This window comes from Somniosus microcephalus, chromosome 3 (genome assembly GCF_052327205.1).
Source record: "Somniosus microcephalus isolate GS21.2 chromosome 3, FLI_Smic_1.0, whole genome shotgun sequence".
NCBI lineage: Eukaryota > Metazoa > Chordata > Chondrichthyes > Squaliformes > Somniosidae > Somniosus > Somniosus microcephalus.
The window spans coordinates 162,951,718-162,977,295 of record NC_140989.1 but is presented as its reverse complement, the minus strand read 5'-3'; positions in this window follow the sequence as shown (position 1 = coordinate 162,977,295).

The window sequence follows — 25,578 nt, the reverse complement described above, 5'->3', positions numbered from 1 at the left end:
TGGTCCATTTATGGACTCAATGTTTCTCATCGCTGTGGACGCCCATTCGAAATGGCCAGAGGTCATTAAAATGTCCTCCACCACCACGGAGAAAACTATTGCAGTCCTAAGGACCATCTTCGCCAGGAATGGGTTGCCACAACAGATCTGTTCCGACAATGGCCCACAGTTTGTGTCTGAGGATTTCCGGAGGTTCCTGAAGAATAATGGGGTGAAACATTACACATCTGCCCCATATCATCCAGCCACAAATGGATTGGCTGAGAGGTTTGTTCAGACCTTTTAAAAGGCCATAAAGGCAATGTATGATCACGACATACCACTGCAACACAAGGTGGATAACTTCCTGTTTGCTTATCGGAATGCGACACATGCAGTAACCAACCAAACTCCAGCCGTACTGTTTTTCAACCGGAGACTAAGATGTCACTTGGATTTGCTCAAACCAAACATAAGACGAGATGTTGAGGATAAGCAGTTCCAGCACATAAATGAGAAGCCAACCAGGAGCTTCAAGATAGGGCAACCAGTCTTGGCCCGTGACTACCGAACAGAAAAATGGCAGCCAGGCACGATATGCCCACAGCAGGGACCACTAATGTACACAGTGGATGTTGGAGAGAGCATCGTGAGACGCCATGCTGACCAGATTCTAGAGTCACAGGAACAAGCCAAACCTGTACCACAAGCATGTGCACCTGGTAATGAGCCCAAAGTACAGATTGCGTCTACCTCAGAAGCAGGGGTATTGGAAGCTGACGAACCAACCAATGACAATGAGCCAGAATTGACTCTACCGCCAGAACAGGATACTCGAGAAAGGCGCTATCCAGTCCGGATCAGGAAGCCTCCTCAAAGACTAAACTTATAAATGACTATTTCAGTTGATGTATATATTACTGAGAAAATTGTAATTGTAATGAGTTATTATTTAGTTGTTAAATGAATGTTATGTACTGTTTATCTAAAAGGGGAGGAATTGTTGTGTATGTACCTTTAAGGGAATAACTGGTCTTAGACTGCAGTACCGGCAGTGACCACCCCTGTATAAAAGGCCCTAGGCTTCTGTAGTTTCAGTTTCAAGCTGCCTCTTGTTCAGTAAAGTACCTGTTAAACTGTTCTCCCGAAGTCCGTGTATTATTGAGGCGCAGACTTTACAAGTGGAAGTGGCTCCGTGATGCACGAACCTGCTGACCTCTCTCAGGATGACAGCAGTCATCCTCCCACCACTGCTTCTCCCCCAGTGGCCTTGCTGTTGCTTGTCAGCCAGCCAACTGAGGTGGTGCAGTCCGCAGCCAGGCCTTCTAGGCCCAGAGCTGCTTGAGGTCGTCCTACAAGGCCATCTGCAGTCTCCCCACTGAAAGTCAGCAGCCTTCCTCCAGCCATTCTGCAGCCACTGGGGTAGCACTGCGTAGGAGCGCTTGGACAGACAAAGGCACACGGAAGACAGACACTAAGGGAATGCACAAGGATGTTTAGTCAGCTTTGTCATGTAATATTGGATAGATTGATTTATAAATTTAGAATGTTTGTTTTGTGCTGGCTTTCATTTCAGCAAGGGGGCGCTGTGATGTTCCATGACAGAGGGATGGTAAGGTGGGAAAGGGTTTGGCAACGGGGATCTGGGGTTTCATTCAGGGGAACTGGAGTCTGATGGCCCGTCCGGAACATGGATTTGCAGGCTGTCTCCTGCCTTCCTTCTCTTCCTTCTCCTCCTCCTGAAGTGGTCACGGAACCCGTGGTGGCAAGGGCTGGGCCCTCATGATAGCCAAGTTGTGAAGGATGCAGCAGACCACCACGAATTGGGACACCCACTCCGGCGAGGACTGGCGGGCTCCTCCTGAGCGGTCAAGGCAGTGGAATTGTTGTTTCCGCACTCCGATGGTCTGCTCGATGACGGTTCTCGTGGCAACGTGGCTCTCATTATATGAGTGTTGGCCGCGAGTGGTGGGGTTGCGGAGGGGCGTCATCAGCCAGGTGTAGAGCGGATAGCACTTGTCACCGAGCAGCCACCCTCAGGTCTGGCGTGGTGGCTGGAAGACTGCTGGCACAGCATGCACGGTATTTTGAATGGGCCACACAGCCCCTTAAATGGGACATGCACCCCAAAATAATTAAAGGGAACATTAATCATGACTGCTGCCAGGATAGCGGGCATTCACCAGCATGATGTGCTGGGCGTGGTAGCCACCAACTGCACATTAAGTGAGTGGTAGCCTTTGTGGTTACGGAAGATCTCAGGATTGATAGGCAGCGCCCGCAAAGCTACGTGTGTGCAGTCGATGGCGCCCTGCACCATGGGGAAGCCCGCTGTCCTGGCAAAGTCACGGGCACACTCCTGCTTCTCTCTGTTTAGAGAGAAGACAATGTCCCTGGAGTACAGAGCCTTTGTGGCTTCCTGGATGCAACGATGGAAGGTGAACTGCGAGATGTTTGCAATGTTGCCTGTTAAAGCCTAAAAGGATCTACTGGCGAAAAAATTCAGGGCCACGGTCAGCTTGAGGGCTACTGGCAGCACCGTCGCCACCCTGCTCTGAGGCTGCAAGTCTGGTTCCAAGAAGTGGCACAGTTCTGTGACCACCTCCTGGGTGAAGCTGAGCCAATGAACACACTGTTTCTGGCTTAGGTGCAGGTAAGAGAAGTGCTCCTTTAAGACCCGAGGTGGGTACGGCCTCCTGCTGAGAGCCCTCCTCCTCCTCCCTCTGTGAGCAGCTTATCCCTTTGCTGCCTCTGCTCCATCTCCCTGTCATGCTGAAGTGTGAGGGCGACTGCAGGTAGAGTCCCCAGGACTGGGAGCAAGCGGTGTAGTCAGAGGCCTTGCAGTAGCAGCCAACACCTTCCCAATGTCCAGCAGCACTCCCTGCACACTTTAACAACTTTTCAAATCTCCTACAAACTCTGCAAGAGCCAGTACATAGCAATAAGCAACTAACCAGCAAGTTGGATGTATTCCTTTAAGTAGCCCTGGTGGGGTGAACTTGGTGCAGCAGGACGCTTGTTCAGCTGTGCGTGTTTAGGAGAGGCGAGGTTGAAAATGGCAGGTCGTGTGTCAAATCAGTGTTACGCGCTGACTGACGTCACAATCTGCCTACTCTGCATACTGCCAGCACACGCACGTACCGCCCTCACCAAAATGGCATTCAGTGTGGGCCCGGCTGGAAGCGAGGCCGACGCCATTTTTTCTTCAAAACCGGTCAAAACTACCAGTGCTATGGAGCCAAATTTTGTGGCTCTTCTCTACATCTACCCCATCAAACCTCTTCATAATTTTAAAGACCTCTATCAGGTCACCTATTAGTTGTAATGATCAATAACATGTCATTCTATAGTGGACACTAGGTGGAGCTGTATATAGCTGTATGTATAAGAATACACTACCCAGCTGTATGTATATTAAGACTACATTACCCATGAGGCACTAGGCTACCCACAAAGCAGCAGTCAAGATGGAAGCCTCTACAGATACTGTACCTAGTCCACATGTGCTCAATAAAAGTGTCTAGCAAAAGCTAGCTGTGTTCATAATAAGAATGTCTATTTATTAATGAACATAAGATTAGTCTTCTCTCTTCGAGAGAATAGAGCCCCAGCCTGTTCAGTCTTTCCTGATTGTTATAACCTCTCAGTTCTAGTAACATCCTTATAAATATTTTTGCACCTTCTCCAGTGCCTCTAGATCCTTTTTGTAATATGGAGACCAGAATTCTGCACAGCACTCCCAAGTGTGGGCTAACCAAGATTCTATACAAGTTTAACATAAATTCCCTGCTTTTCAATTCTATTCCACTGCAAATGAACCCCAGTGCATTTTTTGCATTTTTAAGGCATTATTGATTTGTAAATATGTGCCCTAGATACCTTTGCTCCTCTACCCCATTTAGACTCTTATTTTCCAAGGAGTATGTGGCCTCCTTATTCCTCCTACCAAAATACACCACCTCACACTTGTATTGAAATGTGGCTGAGCCACTAAGGGACTCGGATCAACTGTATATAATTCCCTTTAACAATGTGTTAGCTACAGCCTGAATCTGTATCTTTGTATATACTGTTTGCATGTACAGAGCGCGGTCCCTTTAAGAGCGCGGGCAAACGTGATGACGTCACACCGTTCATCACATGATCCTCCAACATCGGGAAAAACGTGATGACATCATGACGCCGGCCACGGGACCGCCCAAGCAGTCCTCGTGGAACCTCCGAACTGATAAGACCTAATTGGTAGTTCTCTTGTGTTTGTTTGTTAAACTCAGTTAGTTTTACATTAAACATCTTTTGATTGATCGCCTGAGTCGACCTCAGTCTCTTGATAGGAACTGGACATTCCTACATTGGTGACCCCGACTTTTGCGAACGGTTTTCACAGAAGGAACGAAGCATGGAAACAAACGCCGTTGCATTGAAGCTACTGCAATTCTGGGAGCAACAAGCGACCTCGTGGTTCATCCAGGTTGAAGCCCAGTTTGCACTACGGAACATCGTTGTGGATCAGACCCGTTACTTTTACGTGGTCTCCGCACTTGACAGCTCCACCGCCTCGTGGATCGTCAGCCTGCTTGAGAACCCCCCAGATGACCGCAAGTATGAAATACTCAAGGCGCGGTTGTTACAGGTCTTCAGGCTCACGAAGTCAGAGCGCGCCCGCCGACTGCTCGCTCTGCCCGGCCTCGGGGACTCCAAGCCGTCTGAGCTTATGAGCCAAATGCTCATTCTCCTTGGCTCCGAACCGGAATGTTTCCTCTTTAGGGAGCTATTCCTCAGTCAGTTACTGGAGCAAGTACTAGCTGCCCTGGCCAGGTCCAAAGTCACATACTGCGCAGCGCTTGCTGCCGAAGCGGACAAGATTTTCGCGGTGACGCAGCAGTACTGCACTGCCACGAGGCGCCCATCTCCCACAGACGCCGCCCCAGCTCCTCAGCCTTCGGGGCTGTGCTTCTACCACGCGCGGTTTGGCGCGAAAGCCAGATGTTGCCGCCCTCCCTGCAGCTTCTCTCCCAAAAAAACCCAACTGCAACCCCGGCAAAAGAAGAACGGGTCTGATGGGTGCCCCGCGGCTGCAATGGCAATCGGAAATGCTGGCAAGCTGCTGTTCATCACCGATTCCATCTCTGGTCGGCGATTCCTATGCGACACCGGCGCACAGTGCAGCATTCTACTCGCGTCTGCTATCGATGTACAAGCTGGGAGGCACGGCCTCTCCCTCGAAGCAGCTAATGGCGGAGCTATTCGGACTTTCGGCAAACGGTGGGTCCAGGTGTGCTTCGGCGACCAGCGATTTGTTTGGGAATTTGTTACGGCCAAGGTTTCACAAGCCATTCTCGGTGCGGATTTCCTGTGCGCCAATGGCCTCCTGGTCGATGTGCGGAACCGGCGGCTGATCAACGCGGCCACGTTTCACTCTATTCCTTGCCACCATTGTAACACCATATCACGCTCCGTCTCCTGCGCTTTCCCAACTCCGGATGAGTTCGCTCGCCTGCTAAGTGAATTTCCAGACCTGACCAGACCTACGTTCTCCTCTACGGCCACGAAACATGGTGTGGAACACCACATCACTACCACCGGCCCCCCCTGGCGCCTCGAACCCAGCAAGCTGGCGGTCGCGAAGGCGGAGTTCGCTACGATGGAACGCCTGGGGATTATTCGCCGGTTGAATAGTCCCTGGTCTTCACCTCTCCACATAGTACCGAAACCTGGCGGCGGATGGCGGCCATGTGGCGACTATCGGCGACTTAACGACGCTACCACGCCTGATCGATACCCGATCCCCCACATTCAGGATTTCTCTGCCCATTTGGCAGGGAACACCATGTTTTCCAAGGTGGATCTTGTCCGAGGCTACCACCAGGTCCCGGTACACCCGCAGGACATGCAGAAGACCGCAGACATCACCCCATTCGGCCTTTTTGAATTTTTGAGGATGCCTTTTGGGTTGAAGAACGCCGCCCAGGCCTTCCAGCGCCTCATGGACTCCGTGCTGCGGGACTTCAAGTTCCTTTTCGTCTACTTAGACGACATCCTTGTGGCCAGTCGAAATAAGGAGGAACACATCGCGCACCTACGCAGCCTCTTTTGACGCCTCAGCCAACATGGCCTGATTCTCAACCCGGCCAAGTGTCAGTTTGGTCTGCTCCACATTGATTTCCTGGGACATCGCATTACATCGAAGGGAGCGGTGCCTTTGCAAGTGAAGGTAGAGGCGGTGACATCCTTTCCGCGCCCGCAGAACATCAAGGCCCTGCAGGAGTTCCTCAGAATCGTAAATTTTTACCACCGTTTCATGCCTAAGGCAACTCTGCTCATGCAGCCCCTGTACGAGGCCCTCAAGGGCAAGTCTGGCAAGAATCCGGTAAGCTGGACGGCCGACATGGACCAGGCATTCGATGACACAAAACGTGCCCTAGCCAACGCGACCATGCTGGCGCACCCGCTGCCAGGTGCCACCATCGCCCTCACCACCGACGTGTCAGACTACGCCATCGGCGCAGTGCAGGAACAGTGGGTAAATGGAACGTGGCAACCGCTGACGTTCTTCAGCCGTCAACTATGGCGTAACGAACGAGCGTACAGTACCTTTGACCGGGAGTTGCTGGCTCTTTTTCTGGCCATCCGCCATTTCCGGTTCTTGTTGGAAGGATGTCCTTTCACTGCTTTTGTGGACCATAAGCCACTAACATTCGCTATGGCCAAGACCGCCGAACTGTGGTCAGCCCGACAACAACGTCAGTTAACGTTTATCTCCGAATTCACTACTGATATTCAGCACGTGGCCGGTAAAGACAACCTGGTGGCGGATTGCCTCTCCCGCGGGACCGTTCATGCAGTCCAGCTCGGCATCGACTATGCCCTCGTGGCTGCGGATCAAGCCTCGGATCCAGAGGTGCAGGCTTACCGAACCGACATCTCTAGCCTCCAGTTGGCCGATGTCCCATTCCATTCCGCAGGCACCACGTTGCTTTGTGACGTCTCCGTACAAGACCCTCGCCCTATCGTGCCGGTTGCCTGGCGCCGCAAAGTGTTCGACGCCATTCACGGGTTGTCACACCATGGAATGAAGGCCTCTCAGAGGCTGATGTCGTCCAAGTTCGTCTGGCGGGACATGCATAAAGATGTCCGTGACTGGGCCAACACCTGCGTGGTCTGCCAGAGGACCAAGGTTCAGTGCCACGTCAAAGCTCCATTGGCCAACTTTGCAGTTCCGGAACGACGGTTCGACCACGTGCATGTGGACCTGGTGGGGCCACTTCCACCTTCCCATGGGTTTACACATATCCTAACGATGGTAGACCGCACCACTAGATGGCCAGAGGCAGTTCCCTTGTCATCCACCACTTCGGCAGATGTAGCCAGGGCGTTCATCTCCTCTTGGGTCGCCCGTTTCGGGGTACCTGCGGACATCTCTTCTGACCGTGGACCGCAGTTTACCTCTAAGCTCTGGAACGCAGTGGCTCAGGGGCTCAGCATCAAGCTACATCACACCACAGCCTACCATCCACAGGCGAACGGCCTGTGCGAACGATTTCACAGGTCGCTAAAAGCCGCACTGAGGGCCAGCCTCCAAGGCGCTGGATGGGCAGACAAGCTACCGTGGGTTCTGTTGGGTCTTCGCACAGCACCCAAGGAAGATCTTTGCTCATCCTCTGCAGAGCTAGTCTACGGTCAGCCGCTGCGAGTGCCAGGGGACTTTCTTCCAACGCCAACAGAACCATGGTCCGCATCCGACCAACTCCTCAGCCACCAGGAGGCAGCCAGGTGTTTTGCACCAGTACCAACATCGCATCACGGCTTTCGGAGCTCCCATGTCCCAGCAGAGCTGAAGAACGCCGAATATGTGTTCATCCGCCACGACGCTCATCGGGATCCGCTCAAGGCCCCTTACACTGGTCCTTTCCGCATGCTAGAGCCGGGAGACAAAACTTTCTCGGTGGATATCGGAGGTAAACTGGACCACATTTCGGTTGACCAGTTGAAGCCGGCACACTTGGACCTTGACCGCCCTGTCAAGACCGCACAGCCGCCAAAATGCGGTCGACCGCTCACAGTCGCCGTGCCAGATTGAGCGCAACCACCCGCCAGCCCGCCCGCCGTCCAGCAGCTTCCACTTCAGGTGTACAGAAGTCGCTCTGACAGGTTTGTCAGGCCTCCTCGCCGTTTGACTTTTTCTATTAAAGACAATTCTGGGGGGGCGCATGTGGCAGAGCCACTAAGGGACTCGGATCAACTGTATATAATTCCCTTTAACAATGGGTTAGCTACAGCCTGAATCTGTATCTTTGTGTATATGTGTTTCATGCCAGAGCCAGTTCCTGTGAACAAACGATCAGTTCAGGTTGACCAGAAGATCTGGACATATTTGAAGGGACAGCTGGATGTGTGACCACAAGTCAAAAACCAGTTGCTGGAAGCCTAAAGTTGATGTAAAGACAGATTACTTTGTTTACTTGTGTTCTAATGAGTATGTTTTATATCTGGCTCAATCAGGATAGAACTATGCTACATGTTTTATGAGTTTCTATGAAAATGGTGATGTTGACTACGATGTTGATGACAATGTTCAGACACAATCATTCTTGGTCTTAATGTGCTCTCTTTAATGTGCTCCTCTTTGGTCTTAAAGTGCTTTGGCTAAGTTTTTTTTATGTTATTACTCAAATTATATGAATCTCAGTGCTGTAAATGAGTTAACTGAAAAAAATGGCACATTAGTTAGATGAAATGTAATAAATTCATTGAGTTGTTTGAAATAGTCTGGGGTCAAGTCATTGGTGTGTTGTGTCACTGGTGTTACTGCATGTTTTTTTCAGTGATATATCAAAGGTGTCATTTTTGACTTTACAATAATTTTGTGTTTGTTGATTGTTGCTTTATTCATGAGTTGGCAGTTTAAGGATAGTATCATTCAATTTTGATGACTGTCCTTAAATTATTGTTGATATTATAGCAAAAACATGATGGCGCAAATGAAAAAATGTCACACAATGTAACTTTACACATACCTGATTATAATAAATAAATAATCAAAACTCTTTCTTTAAATTATTATCAACCTACTCTGTCTTTCAGTATATGTGCAGATTGAATTGAGAAATAGCATTCTGATAAGCCTTTAATTTTGTTTAAGGTATAAGTAACACCAATGACAAAAAGACGGTACAAGCATTCTTTGAGTGAATGTATAAAAATAATTAAAATACATTAAGCTTTCATTTTTGTGGATTGACAAAGTTAAGAGGTTAATTAATATTGTACAATAAGTTTTGATTCTGTAAAATGAAATACATTTCAAGACATCTTGCAATTCCAAATGCCACCGTTTCTGTAGAACGACCCATATACTGTTTGCATGTACAGAGCGCGGTCCCTTTAAGAGCGCGGGCAAACGCGATGACGTCACGCCGTTCATCGCGTGATCCCCAACGGTGGGGAAAACGTGATGATGTCATGATGCTGGCCACGGGACCGCCCAAGCAGTCCTCGTGGAGCCTCCGAACTGATAAGACCTAATTGGTAGTTCTCTTGCGTTTGTTTGTTAAACTCAGTTAGTTTTACATTAAACATCTTTTGATTGATCGCCTGAGTCGACCTCAGTCTCTTGATAGGAACTGGACATTCCTACAGAAATGTATTTGCCAGTGTGTGTTTGTGTGTACGTAGAATATATGTTGCGTAGCTTATTTACTTCACTGATCACCTCTGTGAGTGCAGGGTTCTCAAAATTCCCGCACTCCCCGTAATTATGGATCAAGGGACCCTGTTTTAGACAAGTTATTAAAACCAGGGTACCCAAAATGGCTTCTGTTACCTTGTGACCAAAACTGACAGGATTTTTAAAACAAGGCTCTGCAGACAAGCAGGCCCGGAGACGAAACTTAGAATGCAGGAATCTGTGAAACAGGACTCTCTGGAGCCAGCCAGACAAAGTAAATACAGAATATGGATTCATTCGACTTGAATCCAATCAAGCTAGACTGGGCCTATAATCGTGGCCATTAGGTTTCTGCATGTTTAATCGGTAACAGCTCACAGTAGCCATCAAGTTAGGATGGGGACAATTAAGTCTTATCCATGACAAACAACCAGGACATCGGGGCCATTAGACCCGGAGACAACCACTCCAAAAGTCGTTAAAGTAAATGGTTGTAATCATTTAAACAAGCCCGCCAAAAGTTAAACAATGGACTAACCTGATTTGGCGCGCAGATAAGGAGTTGAAGAACAGGTATAATTGCAGGCCCATCAGTAGCAATCAGGGGCTTATCGCTCTTGACTCTGACCTCTTGCCTGTGGCCTTGGCCTGCTGCCGCTCGTACTCGCTCCCTGGCCTCGTGGCGGGTTCTCTTCTCGCTCCCCACACCGCTTAACAACCAAGGATGCCCATTACACTGGGGCCAAACGCGGGAGGAGAACGAGACCTGAGTTCAAAACCACACAGGACACACAGGCCACAAATGGGCAGATGAGACAAGGTGAGATGAGACGAGGAAGAAGGTAAACCGATAAAAGCAGAGAGGGGCAGCGAAAGACGCATTGGTAAAACCCCAAACGCTTAGTTATAAGCTGGCGTTTGGTGAAGAAATTGGCAGCGCATGTATGGACAGTGAGAATAAGTTGGCGTTTGAACATTGCGAATAAGCAAGCATTTGAAGAGTGGGTGGCAGCGCCCGTGACGAATATACTGGCGTTCGAAGGATTGGTAGTAAAATCTTTTAGACGGTAAAGACCGCCAATCGACTCTGACTGTAACATTACCGCCGACGACCGCCCGAGGGAGAAGAAGAAGAAAACCCATCGCGACGAGACGACGACGGTAGCTGAGGAAAAGGGAGGGTGCTTCGCATCAACAACTTCAGCGCCGCGCCCTGAGACCACGTGGCGACGGGGTACCCCTAAGGGCAGGGAGGACAGACCTCAAAACTCACAACCGTTAAAGCAACAGGTTTTGGATTGGTGAGCATGAATTCCTGGTCCCTCATAGCTTAATCTAGTAAGGTATAGGGGGTGGGATAAGGATAAAGGGATTGTTAATGTAGTTGTTTTCCCTCGATGTGCCGTGTGTTCCCCGTTTCCATATAAGTATAATTGTTTTATGCCTGTATTTTTATACCAGTAATTTTCTTAAGATTGTTGTATTCTGCCTTTAATAAAATTTTGGTTTTCTTGCACCAAACCACTTGTCTACTCGATTTTCTGTATCGCCGCCTGTACCTAAGTCCGGTGTCTAGAACCCAGGGGTGTGGGAGCGATTTGAACCGCACAAAAGGGGACAGTCAGAGGCAAAGCTGGCTGGGCACCACACACCGCCCCTACAGAAATGGCGACCGCGGCAGGACTCCGGCAACAGGGTTGCGATACAGTGGACAGTGGTTCGGATGAGCAAACCGTGATGGAGGAAAGGATTTCTGATTATGTGTTTAGCAAGGTGAATATCACAAAGAAGTGGATCACCACTCTGTTAAGGGCTGGGCGTCCGGTAGATGCAGCAGCTAAGTGGACAGAGGGGAGGGAACACAAGAAGTCCTTAGAGAAGGCAGTCTGGCTGATGTGTTTCAAAAGGCAGGTCCAGCTTTTGGACAGGCTCGTTGCAGCACAGGCAGCCGAGTTAAAGGAGTCAGCCCTGGAGATCCAGGACAAGGCTCTAGCAGGGGAGAAGCTACTGGTAGCATTGCAGGCCCTAAATCTGGAGAGGTTGTATTTAATGAGTGAACATAAGGACCAGTTGGAATAGCTACAGTGTCAAGTCACCGAAGCCAAGGGTAATGAGTTAAGGTTGCGGGAAAAGAACGCCCGCCTAGCAAGGCAAGTTAGAGAGCAGGAGGAGAAAGTAAAGGAGGTAAAAGCAGCTTACAAGCTAGCGAGTGAACAGGGGTTTGAAGACGCAGATCATGGCCCCTGCAAGGAGCAGATAGAAAATCTGAGCATGGCCCTGAGGAAGGCAAAAGGGATGGTGTGCCTCACAAGCCCGAAGGCAGGCCAGGCAGATTTTATGGGGAACGAGGGGAGGATGGTTCAAACATCACTGGTAGTGCCCAGGGATGACCCGATTGAGGAACAGGAGGTCTCACGACCACCACCCGTAGCGCCAGGCTTCAGCGAGGTCTGGCAGCAAGGGGGGTGGAGCCAGAGGTGGGAGCGGAGGTGGAGCAACCCCCGCCAGAGAGGTCAGAGCCGGGACCGATGTGCCCGGCCCGGCATCGGAGGTTCGGCCCACCCGTCAATGGCAACGATGAGGGACCCCTCCAAAACCAGTTCGGATTACCCTATAGCACCCAACAGCTTAGGGCTATGGTGAGCCATATCCCAAAGCTCTCCGAAAAAGGGAGACCCCTCGATCCACTTCAGGGAAGTAGAGCAGGCAGCCAGCGTCAACGACTGCGATGGCGCTGAGCAAGCCAAGATGCTGCTATTCTCCCTGGAGAGTAGGCTCCTCCAATCCCTCTCTGACGAGTGTAAGAAGGGGCAGAGCGGGTATGAGGCGCTCAGGGATGAAGTTCTGGAGGCCATGGGGATGAATGAGGGAAGTCCTTTCTCCCGTGTAGAGAAGACGGTCCAGCTCACAGGGGAAACCCTGCAGGCTTTCGTGGACAGGTTATGGCCGGTGTATCGGAGGGCCTGTCCGGGGACACCTAACCGGGCGTTCCTAAATGGGGATCCACTGGCTCATTGGCTCCGGTGCCTGGTGGCAAACAGCTTGCCACAGGTCCAGGCCAAGGCGGAAGTCTGGTTCGACCCCAAGAATCCCCAGACCACCGAACTTACGGTGATCAGACAGTTGACCCTAGCCTATAAGAACGGTAGGGGAACCGATGCACACCCACCCAAGGGGAAGGTGCATGAAGTAAAACCCAGACCGAGTAGGAAAGAGTGGCATCAGGAAGGGAATAACTCCCCCAACACAAAGACGAATTGTTACGGGTGTGGGAAGGACGGTCATTGGCGGAAGGAGTGCAAAAACCCTTGGAAAGACAACAAGGGAAAGAATTCCATAGCCCCAGCCCAAAAGGCAGAGGCGGGAATCCCTCCCGCAGTGGTCGAGTCATTCTTGGATACCATGAAGTCCTTATTGACTGGCCACGGGAGAGTAGCAGCCGCTACCAGTGCTCTGACCCCATCAGCCCCATCCAACCCACAGCCGTGACTAGAGCCAGCGCAGCCTGTTTACCTGTGTTCCCTTCGATACGATGAATGGAAAAGACCCCTCGTGGAGATGGAGGTGGAAAAGGTGAAGGGGACACGGGGGCATCATGCACCGTGGTCCATTCAGCTAACCCCACCACCTCACCTCTATCTAACGGGGTCCCATACAGTCTGTCGGGGTTCACAAGCAAAGAACAGGCAGGCTCGTTTTCCATCCTGCTCGCCATTCGTTTAGGACCACTCCGCTCCAAGTGGACCTGTATCCTAATGAAGTGGGAAGTGAAGGGTGGAAGAGGGGCCCTGGGAACCGACTTTACTGTAGGCCACGGGATCCTAGTAGATTTAAGAAATCATTGCCTATGGGGGGCAAGTACAGGAAAGGACGACGAGGTAGTAGTCATCCCAGGGAAGGAAGGGAAGGGGACCCTGTGCACCATGAAGCCCAAGGAGGGTTATAACCTCGAGCTTATGGTCAGTAACACCCCACAGGAGTTCCAGGCATTTGTGCAGGCCCACCTGGCCACATTTGCCACACACAAACACGACTGCGGGAGGGTCAACGGGTTTGAGGTCAGAGTAGACGGGGACCCCATCGCCCGACCACAGAAACAGTATAACTTCCCCAGGGAAGCGGAGCCAGACATGGAAGCAGCCATGTCCTCTTTAGTGCAGCAGGGAGTCTTGAGACTGATAGCCATCCACGTAAACTCTCCATTGTGGCCGGTTAGAAAGCCAGACAATTCATGGAGCGCCACAGTGGACTATCGAGTGCTCAACAGTAACATCCCAGCCTGTGCACCTACAGTGGCAGCAGTTGCCGACCTGATAGGAAGTATCCCAGCATCCGCGACCACTTTCACGGTGCTGGATATTTCCAATGGGTTTTGGTCCATCCCTTTAAGGAGGGAGGATCAGTACAAGTTTGCCTTTACGTTTAAAGGGCAACAGTACACGTGGAACTGCTTGCCTCAGGGCTTTCATAACAGCCCCAGCATTTTCCATCAGTGCATGGCAAACAGTTTAAAGGATTTCAGTCAGCCCAGACAGTTGGCCCAATATGTGGATGACCTGCTTCTCTTCACCGATTCGAGAGAGGAACATGGCCCGCTATTGGCCGAACTGCTGGAACTGTTAGGACAGATGGGTTTCAAGGTAAAACCCAAGAAAGCGCAGATCGGCCGGCAGGAGGTAAAATTCCTAGGCCTGACCGTACGCGCTGGAGAAAGGGCCATAGATAAGGCTAGGAGGGAGGCGGTACAAGAACTACCGGTCCCTAACACAGTAACGGGTGTGAGGTCATTTCTAGGGCTAACCGGGTACTGCAGAGACTTCATTGAAGACTATGCAGCCACAACAGCCCCTCTGCTCCGACTCCTGCACAAAGGAGTGGAGTGGGTTTGGGATGAGGGTTGCCAGGCAGCATTTGTCAGGCTCAAGAAGGACTTGCAGACCGCACCAGCTCTAGTGGCCATAGATGGGGGGAAAGAGTTTTACCTGGAGGTAGCAGCCAGGATATTCACGGATGTGGAGAAGAGCTACTCCAACTGTGACCGGCACCTCTTGGCCACACATTGGGCTGTGAAGAGATCACTCATCTTCACAGGCACCTCTCCCATCACCCTCCTCACCCATCACACACCCACCCAGATGCTTCTGGATGGGAGGATCAAGGATGGAAGAGTAAGCAGTGTCCGCATTGCCCGCTGGACCCTGCTCCTCTCACAGATGGATCTTAAGGTGAAGGGTATCTGCGAACCAAAGCTCGCAGCCAACCTGGTATATCCTGGAACAACCCACTGGTGTTCCATAGAAGGGGTTTGGGAAGTGAACATTGGTTTACAGGCCGGGATACATCCCACGGGCCGCGAGATCTATGTAGACGGTTCCAGCACGGTATCTGCTGGCGAGCGCCTCACGTGGTGTGGAGTTTATGACCCAGCGGCAAACATCACCCTGGCGATTAGGCTCCCCAGCACCATGAGTGTTGTGTATGTACCTTTAAGGGAATAACTGGTCTTAGACTGCAGTACCGGCAGTGACCACCCCTGCATAAAAGGCCCTAGCAGGCTTCTGTAGTTTCAGTTTCAAGCTGCCTCTTGTTCAGTAAAGTACCTGTTAAACTGTTCTCCCGAAGTCCGTGTATTATTGAGGCGTGGACTTTACAGTGGCGACGAGTAAGTTCGAACTCACCTGCAGTGTGGCATCATCTCACGGGGATCTCGCCTGAAAGGAAGGTCCTGGAAGGTCGTAATCTGAGAAACGGGCGTCGACTGAGGGCAACCGCCCAAAGAATCCATCGGTGTTTGGAGAATTGCGGGAGAGACTGTGGTTCCAGCGAATCGTGCTGGTAGCAGGTAGCGCGCTGACCCTTCTGGACTGTGGCGGGCTCAAGCTCGATCGAGCGGCTCTACAAATCGGGCCGCGCAGCGTCGCCGGGAAAAGAAAACAAGAGAGAGAGGGTGGAGCGCACAGGGCGCGGTCGGTGCTCGAGAACAGGACAGCGGAGAGAAACTAAACGGGGGGGGAAGGAAAGCGAGACGCGCCGAAGTTGCGGGTCGCCGCCATTACCCCGTAGAACGCTAGGAGCAGCGTGGCAGTAAGGGGAAGAAGCAAAAGCGCGGGAGGTGCCATTTTATCCCGTTGGGGACGAAGCAAAAGCGCGGGAGGCGCCATTTTATTCCATTGGGGAAGAAGCAAAAGCGCGGGAGGCGCCTGTTAGATCCGTGTGTTAATGGAGACACGGAATGCAGGAGTTGATTTAACAAGTGTTTACTGAACAAAGTCTGGAGGTGAACTAACAACACAAGATGCTACACAGGCTTATATACCCGAGTGGTCACTACTGGTACTACAGTATACAGGGGCTTCAAAAACATAGTTCCTCTTAAAGGTACATACACTACAATTCCTCCCCTTTTAGATAAATAGTACATAACATTTTAAGTAATCGTTAAATAACATTTTTACAAGAACAATAATATACACATTTGCTGAAGTTAATCAATTACAAATTCAGTCTCTCTGGAGGCTTCCTGACTCGGTCCGGATAACGCCTCGGTGGTGTAGTAGGTTCTTTTGGCAAGGTCGATTCGGCTTCAATGCTAGTGTCGGGTTCATCTGGTTCCAGTATCACTGGATCGGAGGTAGATACTATGGGTATCTCTGCTTCATCACTAGGCATATAGAGTTGTGGTGTAGGTTGTCCTTTTTCGGATGACTCTATGATCTGGTCAGCATGGCGCCTTATTATGCTTTCTCCAATGTCCATGGTATACATCAGCGGTCCTAGTCGTGTGCAAATAGTTCCAGGCTGCCATTTCTCGGTACGGTAGTCCCGGGCCAAAACTGGTTGACCTATCTGGAAGGTTCTAGTTGGCCATTCATGCTTTGAAATTGCCGGTTCTCTACGTCCCTTCTGACGTTTGGCTTGACCAAATCCAGCCGGCATCTTAGTGTTCTATTGAAAAACATCATGGCGGGGGTTTGGTTTGTAACCACATGTGTTGCATTCCTGTACGCAAACAAGAAGTTATCTACCTTATGTTGTAGATTTATGTCTTCATTACCCATGGCCTTTATGGCCTTCTTGAAGGTCTGGACAAACCTTTCAGCCAATCCATTGGTGGCGGGATGGTATGGGGCGGACGTGTAGTGCTTAACCCCATTGTTTTTTAAGAACTTCCTGAATTCTTCGGATACAAATTGCGGTCCATTATCAGAACAGATCTGTTCAGGCAGCCCATTCCTGGCGAATATGGTCCTTAATACTGTGATGGTTTTTTCCGTGGTGGTGGAGGACATCTTTATTACCTCCGGCCACTTGGAGTGTGCATCCACCGCGATTAAGAACATTGAGTCCATAAATGGACCAGCAAAGTCGATATGTACCCTTTGCCATGGAGATGAGGGCCACTCCCATGGATGTAGAGGGGCTTGTGGTGGGGCGTTTTGGACCTTCTGGCATCCTAGACAGCTCTTGGTCATTTCTTCGATGTCTCCATCGATACCTGGCCACCACACAAATGCTCTGGCTAAGTTCTTCATTTTCACTCCACCCAGATGCCCCTCGTGAAGCTCCTTTAGCACTCTATCCTTGAGTTTGGGTGGAATCACCACTCTGGATCCACACATCAAGGTTCCTCGGCACACTGACAACTGTTCTCTTCTTTGCGAGAATGCTGGCAACAGTGGTTCGCCATGTGCTGGCCATCCCTTCACCGTTAAATCATAGACTCGTGAGAGAGTCGGGTCATTTCGCATTTCCTTTTCAATGGTAGAATTTGTCACCGGTAGACATTCCACTATGGTCGAGTGGAATATCTCCACTGGATCCACTGTAGGCGCCTCTTCCACCGTTGGCAACGGTAGGCGCGATAACTCGTCAGCATTCCCATGCTGTTTTGTTCCTTTGTACTCTATGTCATATTGGTGTGCCCCTACGAAAAGGGACCACCTCTGTAGCCTTTGCGCTGTCATAATGGGAACGCCCTTTTTAGGGTTGAATATGGAGACGAGGGGTTGATGGTCAGTCAACAAGGTAAACTTTTGTCCGTGTAGGTAATGGTTGAATTTCTTCACCCCCCACACCAGGCTGAGTGCCTCCCTGTCGATCTGGGCATAGTTACGCTCAGCTGAGTTCAATGAGCGTGACGCAAAAGCTATCGGCCGCTCCGAGCCATCAGGGAATCTATGCGATAATACCGCTCCCACGCCGTAAGGGGATGGATCGCACACCAGTCTGATTGGCAGTGATGGGTTGTAATGAGCCAACACTTCCCTGGACGTGATCAAGCCTTTGCATTTATGGAAGGCACGTTTACAGTCTTCGCTCCATTTCCAAACTACTCCCGTTTGTAGCAGTGCGTTAAGCGGGTGCAGAACCGTCGACAAGTTGGTAAAAATTTATGATAGTAATTTACTAATCCCAGGAACGACCTTAATTGTGAGACATTTTCAGGCGCTGGGGCCTTTACGACCGCTTCAGGTGACTTATGCAACCCTTCTTCGTTAATGACATGGCCACAATATGATATTTGTTTCTGGAAAAATTTGCATTTGGGGCGATTTGCTCATAGGCCCCGTTCTCTCAGCCTCGTGAGCACCTGCTCCAAGTTGGCAAGGAGCTCGTTGTCGTTTTCTCCTGTTACAAGGATATCGTCTAGGTAGCATTGAGTTCCCGGAATCCCTTGCAGGACTTGCTCCATAGCTCTTTGCCAGATAGCCGGAGCTGATGCCACTCCAAAAACCAGTCGATTGTACTGGTACAGGCCTTTGTGTGTGTTTACCGTGAGATACTTTTTAGAGGCCTCCTCAACCTCCATCTGTAGATATGCCTGTGCTAAGTCAATTTTGGTGAAACGTTTCCCTCCGGATAGTGAGGCGAAAATATCTTCTATCCTCGGAAGAGGATACTGTACTGTGCGAAGAACCAGGTTTACAGTCACCTTGAAGTCCCCACAGATGCGAACTTTTCTCTGTTCTTCAGATTTATCATTATTCAACCTTTTCTTCATGACCGGGACGATGGGCGTTGCCCACTCGCTCCAATCTACCTTGGATAACACGCCTGCTTTTTCCAAATTCTCCAGCTCTGCCTCGACGGCTGGACGAATTGCGTATGGCACCGGCCTTGCCTTAAAAAACTTGGGAATTGCCGCATCTTCCACTTTTATTGAGGCGGTGGCGCCTTTCAGGGTTCCTAGTTCCTGTTGAAACACTTCTTTGGCGTTAGCCAAGATTTCTTTTAATCGTCCAGGTATGACGTCATCATCGTTTTTTTTCTTACTGGTCACCGTCAGTGCCTGAATGGAGTGCCAGTCTAAACGTATCTTTCTGATGATCCATTCACGTCCCAACAACGGTGGACCACCATATTGCAGAACGTATAAATACAACTTCTGTATTTCCTTGCCGTTGTATACAACAGGCACCCTTATTTTCCCTCTGGGGTATACTTTCTGCCCCGTATATGTCTTCAAGACAATGGATGTGTCTTTCAAAGGTATATGCGGAAATAGCCGCTCGTAATCCCGTCGACTCATGACGGTCAGAGCTGATCCTGTATCTAGCTCCATTTTGACTGGGGACCCCGTTATCGTGAGGGTAACCCAAATGGTCTGGTAATCTTCTTTGGCAATTACATTATGTAATTTGAGACAGCTTAGTCTCTTGTTTCCGGAGTCGCTATTGCTCTTCTGGTCTTCGGAGCTACTGTCCGTCATCATTTGTACCTTTCTGTACTTTTCCTTATTGACCTTTTTACTGTCAGCGGATTTCTTTCCAGATCTGCATACAGGTGCAATGTGTCCCATCTTTCCGCATTGCCTGCATGCTTTGTCCTTGAACCAGCAGTCCTTCTGGTCATGGGTGGATCTGCCGCAGCGATAACATCTCTCGAAACCCCGTGTCATTTCATGGGTGCCGAAGTCCTGTGGCTTTTGCTGTATCTCTGCAGCTCCTCTTGCTGCTGCTTCGTATGATACAGCCACACTGAAAGCCTTGTCCAGTGTCAAATCTTTCTCAGAAAGTAGTCTTTTCTGTGTTCCTTCGCTTAGGAGACCGCAGACGAATTTGCCTTGTAGAGAATCTGCCAGTCCTGCCCCGAATTGGCAGTGCTTTGACAGCTTTTGTAATTCGGTGAGGTAATCAGCGTTACTTTCATTCTTGTGCTGATTCCTCCTGAAGAATTTGAATTGTTCCACTATCAGCAGCGGTGTTGGGTTTAAATGCTCCTGTAAGGTATCAACAATCTCCTTAAAATTCTTGTCCATCGGTTTGGCTGGAGTGATCAAGTTTCGTAACAGCCCGTATGTCCTTGCACCCATCAGATTTAGAAGTACCGATGCCTTTTTATCATCCGCTACTTCATTCGCCTTGCAATATACCTCCACTCTTTCCACATATGTGGTCCAATCTCCTATATCACTATCGAAAGCAGTAATATTGCCAGTCTTCGGCATCTTGAAAATCTAAAATGGCGCTTCCCACGCTTTTCTTTCTTCCCCACCGAGTTAAGATGGTGCCTCCCGCGCTTTCCCGCCGCCGACGCCAACGCTGTTCTCCGCGGTTCCCGTTGCGACCTGCAGCTTTTCGCGCTATTTCTATTTTGTTTATATATCGCTTCAATAGTTTCTCCATTACTTGGAAAACCGTTCCCGTCGTGGAGCGGACCCTCTGGGACTTTCCCCTCCCTCTGCTCGGTCCGAACGCCGACCTGCTTTGCAGCACCGGCCGCGCCCTGAGTGCTCCACCTTCTCTCTCTCTTTGCTTCTGCTTCCCGACTCGCTGCCCGGCCCCGTTGCAGAGCCACCCGATCAAGCTCTAGCCTGCCGCAGCCCAGGAAGGATCAGTGCACTACCTGCCACCAGCCCGTTTAGCTGGGGAAACCACAGACTGGAGACCAAGCCTGGCCCTCGTTTTCGAGTTTTTTCGAGTTATCTTTTTTTCTTGCTTCTGGCTTCGACCTTCGTCTGAGGAATCGATCCCCTTGAGGTGCTGCCGAATTGCAGGTAAGTTCGTTTCTAACTCGTCGCCACTGTTAGATCCATGTGTTAATGGAGACATGGAATGCAGGAGTTGATTTAACAAGTGTTTACTGAACAAAGTCTGGAGGTGAACTAACAACAGAAGACGCTACACAGGCTTATATACCCGAGTGGTCACTACTGGTACTACAGTATACAGGGGCTTCAAAAACATAGTTCTTCTTAAAGGTACATACACTACAGCGCCATTTTAAATCGCCCAAGATGCCGAAAAGTGGCAGTATCACTGCTTTTGACAACGAGGTAGAAGACTGGACCACGTATGTGGAAAGAATTGAAGTGTACTGCAAGGCAAATGAGGTGGCTGATGGAAAGAGGGCGTCGGTATTATTAAATCTGATGGGTGCGAGTACGTACGGCCTATTGCGGAATTTAATTACCCCAGCTAAACCAATGGAGAAAAGTTTTGAGGAGATTGTTCATATCTTACAGGAACATCTAAGCCCTACACCACTGCTGATAGCAGAAAGATTCAAGTTCCATAAAAGAAACCAGCACAAAGATGAGAGCAATGCTGACTATCTTACGGAATTACGCAAGTTATCGAAGCACTGCCAGTTCGGAGCAGGACTGGCAGACACCTTACGGGATAAGTTTGTCTGCGGGCTCCAGAGTGAAGGAACCCAGAAACGACTACTTTCAAAAAAGGACCTGACGCTAGAACAGGCTTTCAGCATGGCAGTATCCTACGAAGCAGCAGCACGGGGAGCTGTGGAAATACAACAGAAACCACAAGAATACAGCGCTAACGAAATGGCGTATGGAGCCAAAAAGTGCTATCGCTGCGGCAGAACAACCCATGAGCAGAAGGACTGCTGGTTTAAAGACAAAATATGCAGGCAATGTGGGAAAATGGGACATATAGCAAGAGTCTGCAGGTCGGGAAAGAAGACCAACATGACAAGAACTACTAAGGAACAGTACAGGAAAGTAAAGAAACTGACAGATAGTAGTTCAGAAGATCAGGAGAGTGATAAGGACTCCGGGAGCAGGCGACTAAGTTGTTTAAAGTTACACAACGTGATCGCAAAAGAAGATCACCGAACCATTTGGGTCACCCTCATGATAGCAGGGTCCCCAGTGAAGATGGCATTGGACACAGGATCAGCCCTAACTGCCATGAATCGACGAGACTATGAGCGGCTATTCTCACACATACCCTTAAAGGACACGTCCATTGAATTGAAGACATACACGGGGCAAAAGGTCTACCCCAGAGGAAAAATAAGGGTGCCAGTTGAATATAACGGAAAGGAAACACAGAAACTATACATGTATATACTACGAGATGGAGGACCACCATTATTGGGACGTGAATGGATCCGAAGACTACAATTGGATTGGCATTCCATTCTGGCACTAACTGTAACTGACAAAAAAGATGATGGCGTCGCACCTGGACATCTGTCACAAATTCTATCTGACGCGGAAGAGGTGTTCCAACAAGGACTCGGGACTCTAAAAGGAGTAAAGGCAACCATAAAGATTGAGGATAACGCAACCCCAACATTTTTCAAGGCCAGACCATACGCGATACGCCCAGCTGTGGAAGCTGAACTGGAGAGTCTGGAGCGTTCGGGGGTGCTGTCTAAGGTGGACTGGAGCAAGTGGGCCACACCCATCGCTCCTGTAATGAAGAAAGCATTGAGCAGCATGCCTTGGGAGCCAAGGAAGGTTCGCATCTGTGGGGGCTTCAAGGTGACTGTGAACCTAGTCCTGCACACAGTACAGTATCCGCTTCCGTGGATAGAAGATATTTTCGCCTCACTATCTGGAGGGAAACGTTTTACAAAGATTGACCTGGCTCAAGCATATCTACAAATGGAGGTGGAAGAAGCATCTAGGAAATACCTCACGATAAACACTCACAAAGGCCTTTACCAGTACAATCGACTGGTATTTGGGGTAGCATCGGCCCCGGCTATGTGGCAGAGGGCAATGGAACAAGTCCTGCAAGGGATCCCGGGGACCCAGTGTTATTTGGACGACATCCTGGTTACGGGCAAAAATGACAATGAACACCTTACCAACCTGGAACAGGTGCTCACGAGATGCAGGAATATGGGCTACGAGCCAACCGTCCCAAATGCGAGTTCTTCAGGAGACAAATCTCGTATTGTGGCCACATGATTGATGAGGAAGGGTTGCATAAGTCGCCGGACAAGATTGAGGCTGTAGTCAAGGCTCCAGCACCAGAAAATGTGTCGCAACTGAGGTCGTTCCTCGGGTTGGTGAACTACTACCATAAGTTCTTGCCGAATTTATCTACAATTCTGCACCCACTGAACGCCCTCCTTCAAACTGGTGTAACATGGAAATGGAGTGATGAGTGTAAGCGTGCCTTTCAGGAATGTAAATGCCGAATCACTTCAAAAGAAGTATTGGCCCACTACAACCCAACACTACCGATTTGGTTGGCATGTGATGGGTCACCTTACGGCGTTGGAGCGGTGCTGTCACACAAATTCCGTGACAGTTCAGAGAGGCCAATAGCCTTTGCATCGCGCTCGCTAACCTCAGCCGAGCGTAACTATGCCCAGATTGACAGGGAGGCCCTCAGCCTGGTGTGGGGGGTGAAGAAGTTCAATCACTATCTGCACGGGCAGAAATTCACCCTACTGACTGATCATCAACCCCTGGTCTCAATTTTTAACCCAAAGAAGGGCGTTCCGGTGATGACGGCGCAACGGCTGCAAAGATGGTCACTTTTTCTAGGGGCACATCAGTATGACATAGAGTACAAAGGTACAAAACAACATGGAAACGCTGATGGGCTGTCGCGCCTACCGTTGCCTACGGCGGAAGAAGCACCTGCAGTGGACCCGGTGGAGATATTCCATGCGACCATAGTCGAATGTTTGCCTGTTACAAATGCAAGTATTGAGAAGGAAACCCGAAATGACCCGACACTCTCTCGGGTCTATGATTTGATGGTGAAGGGATGGCCAGCATATGGCGACTCACTGTTGCCAGCATTCTTGCCAAGGAGGGAACAGCTGTCAGTGTGCCAAGGAACCTTGATGTGTGGATCCCGAGTGGTAATTCCACCCAAGTTGAGACATAGAGTACTCAATGAGCTTCACGAGGGTCATCTGGGAGGGGTAAAAATGAAAAGCCTAGCCAGGGCGTTTGTGTGGTGGCCGGGAATCGATAAAGAAATCGAGGATATGACCAAGAGATGCAGAGGATGCCAGAAGGTCCAAAACGCTCCACCACAGGCTCCGCTACATCCATGGGAGTGGCCCTCATCTCCATGGCAACGGGTACACATTGATTTCGCTGGTCCATTTATGGACTCAATGTTTCTAATCGCTGTGGACGCCCATTCGAAATGGCCAGAGGTCATTAAAATGTCCTCCACCACCACGGAGAAAACTATTGCAGTCCTAAGGACCATCTTCGCCAGGAATGGGTTGCCAGAACAGATCTGTTCCGACAATAGCCCACAGTTTGTGTCTGAGGATTTCCGGAGGTTCCTGAAGAATAATGGGGTGAAACATTACACATCTGCCGCATATCATCCAGCCACAAATGGATTGGCTGAGAGATTTGTTCAGACCTTTAAAAAGGCCATAAAGGCAATGTATAATGATGACATACCACTGCAACACAAGGTGGATAACTTCCTGTTTGCTTACCAGAATGCGACACATGCAGTAACCAACCAAACTCCAGCCGTACTGTTTTTCAACCGGAGACTACGATGTCCCTTGGATTTGCTCAAACCAAACATAAGACGAGATGTTGAGGATAAGCAGTTCCAGCACATAAATGAGAAGCCAACCAGGAGCTTCAAGATAGGGCAACCAGTCTTGGCCCGCGATTACCGAACAGAAAAATGGCAGCCAGGCACGATATGCACACAGCAAGGACCACTAATGTACACAGTGGACGTTGGAGAGAGCATCGTGAGACGCCATGCTGACCAGATTCTAGAGTCACAGGAACAAGCCAAACCTGTACCACAAGCATGTGCACCTGGTAATGAGCCCGAAGTACAGATTGCATCTACCTCAGAAGCAGGGGTATTGGAAGCTGACGAACCAACCAATGACAATGAGCCAGAATTGACTCCACCGCCAGAACAGGATACTCGAGAAAGGCACTATCCAGTCCGGATCAGGAAGCCTCCTCAAAGACTGAACTTATAAATGACTATTTCAGTTGATGTATATATTACTGAGAAAATTGTAATTGTAATGAGTTATTATTTAGTTGTTAAATGAATGTTATGTACTGTTTATCTAAAAGGGGAGGAATTGTTGTGTATGTACCTTTAAGGGAATAACTGGTCTTAGACTGCAGTACCGGCAGTGATCACCCCTGTATAAAAGGCCCTAGCAGGCTTCTGTAGTTTCAGTTTCAAGCTGCCTCTTGTTCAGTAAAGTACCTGTTAAACTGTTCTCCCGAAGTCCGTGTATTATTGAGGTGCGGACTTTACAATGAGCGCCCAGCAGGCTGAACTGTCCTAGGTAGTGTACGTCGTTACACACCCTGAAATCTTCCCTACCCTGTACACGATTTGCTCGGACAGCATGTTTACGTGCAATTTGTGTACGGAGTACCTGGCCATCTGGTCCCGCCGTGGATACACCTCTGCCGACGGGAGACCCCTCACAGTAAAACCCCCGCTGGAAAAGATCCTGGCAGCATTGGGGGAGGAAGGGGAGGTTTTCATTCACAAGGTGAAGGCCCATTCCTCCACAGAACCCTGCGGCCAAGGCAACCAGCAGACTGACATGCTCGCCAAGGAGGGTGCCCGCGCAGGCACTTTCTGGGACCCATATGGGTCCAGGCCCATGGCAGCGGTCAGAGGTAGGGACGGGACCCAAGGGAGTGCAGGGGTAGCGTTAGCCCCGGACCTTAAGACGGTCCAAGCCCAAGACCCCATCCCCAAAGC